This window comes from Lathamus discolor, chromosome 6, assembly GCF_037157495.1.
Source record: "Lathamus discolor isolate bLatDis1 chromosome 6, bLatDis1.hap1, whole genome shotgun sequence".
Lineage (NCBI taxonomy): Eukaryota > Metazoa > Chordata > Aves > Psittaciformes > Psittacidae > Lathamus > Lathamus discolor.
Window position 1 is genome coordinate 90,435,120 of NC_088889.1, and position 7,127 is coordinate 90,442,246.

The following is a 7,127-nucleotide window of genomic DNA, read 5'->3' on the forward strand; positions in this document are numbered from 1 at the left end:
TTTAGTCCCTCCCTTGACCTCCACTGTTCCCTCAGATGAACCAGCTCTCGTCCCATTGAGCAGACCTTCAGCAGCCAAATTTCCTGTCCATGTTCCCAATGTAATTTCTCTGTGGTATGGCCTTTGGGTTGAAGAGGAACCTGGGAAGGACTCTGGAAAGGCACCTTTATGTCTCTGTTGTGGAGTATGCCAAGGAACACCATGTTAGAAGGCATTTTTCCAGTTAGACTCCTGGGTTTTATACCCTTTTTTTCGGTGTGAGATCAGTCTGAGCTCCTGAAAGGGTCTGAAAGCTCAAACTAGGTCAATGTGCAATGATTGCATCATTGGATCACTGCCTTGGTGATACGTATCTCACCAAGGACAAAGCCACGTTGCTTTGGCAGGCCTCTGAGCCATCATCTAAAGCTGATCGTTTGCTACCTCCACCAGCCAGGGCCGGATGTGAAACCCCAGGCAGCGATGGATGCGTAAGCTGCCTACTCAATGTAACAGCTTACCTTGGAGCACAGGAATCCCCGCGCTGGGCTTTGAGTGAGGAATTTAATCGAGTTGGGTCTCCCTTGTCTCCAGGAGTGACTCAGGCCAACTGCTTAAGAGGGAAGAGTGAACAGGCAGCCAGGGGCCGTGGTGCTTGAAGGGGAGGGTTTGCCCTTACCCCTGTTAATTAGAACTTTGAGAGCACTGAAGCATGAGGATTAAAAACCTTTCCCATCTATTGCTGCTGGGCTCTCCCAGGGCTCTGCAGCTCAGGGTGCTGGTGTCACACCGCTCTTCCTACTCCCCCTTGGAGCCCTCCACATCTCTGCATCACCTGCCGTGGCACAAGGCACCAGCAAGCCCAGACGGTGGTTGTGCAATTAGCTCTTGGAAACTCTGAAAGGTTAAAACATCCCCATAAACAGAAGAAGGGTTATTAAAGTTGTATTTCCAACCGTTCATCTCTCCCTGGGTGCCTTTGAGTCACTTTCTTAATGGCAAGGCAAAAAACCCAGAGCTTTTAATACAGACTCTGTGCTGAGACCCACTCAGCTCTAGGATGAGGACACTGGGTTCTCTTCTGCTTTTCCAGAGCCTGAAGATGGGCTTGTAAAGTTTTTCTAGAGGTTCTGTTAATGGGGACAGGAGATAGATCTCAAGAAACACTGATTTTTGGCATCCGACACTAATGCCAATCGCAGCCTTGTACTGCAGTGGAAATCCAGAGGACCCAATGTAGGAAACCCTTACGTGCCTGGGACCCAAACAGCTTCAGTGGGTTCAGCAGGACCACAGAGGTGGGTGAGTAGGACTCAGCTGAACAGCGGGTGCAGCATCAGGGCCAAAGGGAGAAGGAAGACAAACTCCCAGAGCATGGGTAGGCAGTGATCTTCCAAAGGCTTGCCCGATAGAGGAGGAAACCAGCATTTACCCCCAACCCCTATAGTTATTAGTGAAGCCTGACCCAAACTCCACCTGCTGAGCCGGTATTGATACAGCACCATCAAACCAGCTCACATTGTTAACCCTGGCCTGTATGCTACACTCCTTTCAGCTAAAGCTGTATCTTCAGAGACAAAGCAGGTAAAGTCAGGCTTAGCTAATTGATTTTAATTAACTTGGCGTAAGTCTGACTTTTCCTTTGTCTAGGCAAAAGCGAGAACGACTCATTCATGGTGTGCAAGACCATTGCCAGGCACCCGCCCGGAGCAGCAGAGGCTGTGACAAGGGCATGGGGGTGATCACCATACAAACATACCTGTGACCCACAGGAAGACCCTACCATAGCCAAGAGCTGGGAGCTACTCCCTGCACGGGCAGGAAAATCCATTGCAACCATCTATGAAGTAGAGCTGCACACGGCAAGAAGGTGTCTGCCGCTTGGCTGTGCAGCAGCAATCACGACAGAAGTCCCTGGCTTGTGAAGTTGTCAAACTGTAAAGTTAATGAGGTAGAAATGAGAGTTCGGTGCAGGCGTCTGAGTGTTCGAATTACTCCCCGACGGCTTCGCCCTCCTCTTATTGCAGCCTGCGTAAATGAAGTGACTAAGGGTCTCCTTGGAGCCCGGCCAGCTCGCCACTGCTCGGAGTCTTGTTTTGCAGATTAATAAATACGGAGTTGCTGCTAAAGGAAGAACATGTGGTTTCCAAGAACGAGACAAGCAGGAAAAGCAGACAGACATTACACTGCTCCTTGTCCCGGCGAAAACATAAAAGCCATACAAGCCATGCGTGCACAAACACCCCTCCGCCACACATGGGAAAGCAGCGTTGGTGTGAGACAAAGCAGGGGTGTTAGAGGAGGCTGGGGGAGAGAAGGGCTCAGGTGCTAGATGGAAAAAGTTGGGCATTTTTGTGCTTTGCCACTGAAAGAGGAGCTTAAAGTGGATGGGTTCCATTGGGGTTGAGGTCTGCTTTACCTGTGTGGAGGGATGAGTGAATGAACACACAGCTGCAACACGCCAGCATCAGAAACCGCTTGGTAAAGGAAAACCTTCCCTTTTGGTACTGGTGAGTGGGTGTCTCCATAGGGAAACTCGGTAAGCTTAGGTGTGCCTGTGTGGGAGCCCAAGGGCAGCATGAGTAACACTGCAGGTGGAAACCAAACCAACAGCCTTGTGTGCTATGGAGAGGGGAGGGATGAATTGAGACATCTGCAAACAGCCTCGCTGGCTGAGGAACTGTATCCTTCTGGGAGCCCCACCAGCTGACCTGCAGCTCTATGTTGAAGTGTAGGAAGAATATTAATCGTAGAGAGCAAGAGTAGAGCTAATCCCACAGAGACCTCCGTGTCTAAGGCTTGTGACTATGAGATTCTGTTTCTCAAAACCCTACCAAGTTCACCCAGAGAAGAAGATCATGGTCCTGAGCAGAATCATGCAAGACCTCCATGACAGCCCCTGAAGGAAGAGCACACACTGCAAAGGTTGAACCGTTTGCTTACTGGCCAGAAAGCGTAGAGAAACCTGGAGCTGGAGCTTGTGCTTGTGTTCGAGTGCAGCTCAAAGCCCCACATAGCCAGAAGGTTAGAGGTGTGCTGGTGATGTCCATGAGCTCAGTAAAATGCCCTCTTCTTGAAATTAACTATTTCAAGTCTGCCCCTTCCTATGCTAAGGAGATGAGGGGCCCCATTGGAAAGCAGGAGCTCAAGGAACAATTTTAACTCAGGATACAAGCAAGTTCAAAGGGATTTGAAAGGGGGAACAGGGACTGGAACAAGTCTTTCACTGCTATTAAGACCATAGGAGTTACCTAGTTAGGTTTAAAAGAGGATTTGGACCTATTGCTGTGTCTTCCCCACACCAGAGGAACTGATCCATATGTCAGCTTTGAGAATAGACAATCCCAGCAAACCCAAGCCATTACCGACGTGCTGACGATCGTGTAAAACAGCCCAGACTCTCACTGCTAACATCTGCATTATCAGCACCATCAAGTTTTCTCTACTTAAGGCTCGAATCCATCCCCAGTGCATCTTCTTTTGATAACGAAGCATCTGTTTGGATCCTGTACGGTATCCAGTGTGCAGACAAACACATGGAACAGTGGCCCAGGGGTACTCTGCTGTCTGCTGATGATCCACACAGCGACAGGAAACTGGGAAGATCGATTTTACACCTAATTTAACATGAGTTAACACGGCTCTCTAAGTTTCTTAATGGAACGCAGTCCCACTGCGTGTCTCTTACAGCTGTTCCCTCTGTTTTGTGACTCCCAAAACTGGTGGCTTGTGGCTTTAGGAAAGCTAAAGAGACTCTGGAAAAGCTCCAGGGAAAGTCTGCAGCAACACTGGGAAAGCTTTGAAGCGCCCCGTTGGGAGTGAAGGTGCTGAGATTACTCTAGAGTATGTCCAGAGAAGCTGTCAGATTCCTCTAGGACAAGCTCTGCTCAGGCTTCAAGATGGTTTCAGAAAGCTCCTATGAGCTCCAAGACAAAGCTTTAGAATACTTTGTACCTGTGCTATGGGGATGGCTCTGTAGGGATCTAGAGAAGCCCTGGGGAGCTCTTGGTTGCCTCTAGAAAGGCACCATGAAGGGTCCAGAGAAGCTGTAGGATGCAGAAGTCTTCAGAGATGCTCAGATGCTGCAGCACCACCCTGCAAGGCACCACAGTTGCAGCTCAACGACATTGCCAAGTTCCCATTTGGCAGCGTCAGGAGGCTGAGGCTGCGAAACCCGCATGTGTGATGCTGTGAATCCCAAAGTCGGTGATTTACCGTGTTCCGCTGCTCTTTGCCAGTGTTCCACATCTGTGGGTTACAGATCTGAGGAGCTGACAGTTGAAGGGCGATTTTCAAGCGTCCTTCTGTTCCGTTGCTGTTGGTCCGTCACCTCTGATGCTTCATGCTCTCTCTTGGAGAGAACCAGAATGCGAAGAGGGCAGGGCTCAAGCCTCCCACGTATCCGCACACCTTCCTCCTCTTCATTTGTTTCTCCCCAGAACCAGTGATTTTCTATACACACGGTTTTCTTCCAAGCTATTTCTTCATGCTCAATCACTACTAGGAATCCACATGTTCCTGTCTCTCCTTCTCCTGCAACAGCTTTCACACAATGTCCAAGGACACACATTTTCTTCTGCCTTGCCTTCTCTCTGCTTCAGTATCTGCTTCTTTTGAGTACCCCTTTACCTTCCCAAACAGGAACTAACGGCTTTATTCCATGTGCCTTCCGAGTCTTGCTGGATCTGTGATTTTAACTCCTATTTTGCCACTGAGGCATTGCTTACACTTTGTAGTAATCTCTGAAGCACAGGATTTCATAAGAGGAGTTTCGGAAAGAACCAGATTGCAGACCCAGCATACCGATTGGTTTAATGTCATTCCAATAGGCATTTGTAATTCCTATATATGACATTTTCACCAAAGCATGTTTTGGCTCCAGTCATTCAAAAATCATTGAATCTTAGAATCCCAGCCTGGTTTGGGTTGGAAGGGACCTCAAAGCTCCTCCAGCTCCAACCCCTGCCCCGGGCAGGGACCCCTTCCACTGGAGCAGCTTGCTCCAAGCCCCTGTGTCCAACCTGGCCTTGAGCACTGCCAGGGATGGGGCAGCCACAGCTTCTCTGGGCACCCTGTGCCTCAGCACCCTCACAGGGGAGAACTGCCTGTCCTCACCTGGGGACACCTTTCTATGGGTCTCTTTTGCCGCACCACTCCTGGCTGTGCTGTACCTGCTGCTGCAGAGGAGCTGAAGCCCCGGTGCCGTTAATGGGGTGAGATGTTTGCAGAAGGCCCCGAGGTGCACAACAGGGACAAGAGCTGGCGACGGCTCCTTCTCACCTCCCCAGACATGGCTCCTGTGAGGAAGGCAGGAGCCGCTCTCCCGGTGCCTCGCAGGGCGCAGAAACACAAGATCCTGTTCAGGGGACGAGGAATGTATTTCCAGAGCGCAGTTGAGTTTACACAGCGCAAGGCAACACTCTCTTAAAGTGGTGGCAACAGCTCCCGTTCTGCAAGCCTCCACTTTATTAGTTCCCATCCCAGGGCTGGAGCTGAGGGCTGGGTTGTTTTTCCTCTCAAACACAGGTTAAATGCTGCACGGAATCAAAGCGCTGCTTCTTCCAGCTGCCTTAATCTTTGGAAAAACATCATTTGCTTCCTATTTCAGTAACTGAGACTTGTTTCTGCTGTGCCCAAAGCTTGGGTTTATGCCATATTCCCAATTTTACATGCCAAAATCCTCATTTACCCAAAGATACGAATTGGGCACAGCTCACATCGCCTTCTCCCTCTCCCATGCCTGTATTTTCCCCCTTTTCCTACGAGGGCCTTTCCAGCCACTGGGAAAACTGTGAGCTCCTTGGCTCCACTGCATGGATGCTGGGATTATGCCGCAGATGTTGCCTGTGCCGAATGTGCGAGGATCCCGCATGGCGGTGTCACAGCTGGACATCCCATTAATAGCAGCAATATTCGGCTTGAGCCATTTTAATTGAAACCACGGCTGTAGCAGTACGGCTTTCTTTCCCTTCCCCGTACACAAACGTGTTCCGCTCAGCCCTCCCCGCCTCCTGTGCAATCGTTATTGCTCTAAGACATCTGGTTTCACAGTTCAACAAGCACAGGCGCATTTCCACCGTGTAGTTCCTCGCCTGTTGACAGGGCAGAATGTTTTAATATGGGGTTACTATCATCCAGACTTCCTCCACCTCCTCATTTATGTGACGGATCCCTCTAAAGGGTCCCTCAGCTCCTCCATCTTCAATCTGCTGGGCCAGTTTTATTAGCTCGCATACATGACACCTCCATGTCTGATTTCCCGCTCGCCTCCCCTCCTAAGTGAAATCCAAACCCCAAATGGGAACCGGACCTAATGTTTCTTTTCCCCCTCCCTCCTTTTGTTAAGGTCTTTTCCATAGAAACAAGGCCAGCAGATTGGAGCTTGTTCATCTTGCAAGTGGATGTAAGGGCAGGATGAGTCTTCTCCCCCTTCTGATCAGGCTGTAGGACAACCCGGGGCAGAGCAGCAATGGAAACTCAAGTTCTTTATAACCTCAGATGTTGTACAGACTTTATGCTTTGCAAAGCGCAGACTGGTGCCCGTGGGAATGCAAAGGGAACCTCCAGCTGATGGGGCATTTCGGGTTTCAGCATTTTGAAACACAGTCATAGAATCCCAGAGCAGTTTGGGTTGAAGGGACCTTAAAGCTCATCCAGCCCCAACCCCTGCCACGGGCAGGGACCCCTTCCACTGGAGCAGCTTGCTCCAAGCCCCTGTGTCCAACCTGGCCTTGAGCACTGCCAGGGATGGGGCAGCCACAGCTTCTCTGGGCACCCTGTGCCAGCGCCTCAGCACCCTCACAGGGAAGAGCTTCTGCCTAAGAGCTCAGCTCAGTCTCCCCTCGGGCAGGTTAAAGCCATTCCGCTTGGCCTGTCCCTACAGGCCCTAGAATTAATTCATGTTTGGGGGTTGGAACTGGATGACCTTAAGGTCCTTTCCAACCCAACCCATTCTACAATTCTATGTAGATCACTGAGCAGAGTTTGTGCTTCATTTCAGCAGAGGAAGTCCAGTGGCAGAGCACAAGTCCTCACCCCCTAAACCATTCTTTTTCCCATACTAAAGCTGCATGTGAGATAACTCCAGCAGATAGATACCCCTTATCTGAGCTCAAGCACCAAACCAAACCAAGGGGTTTAAACCTGCC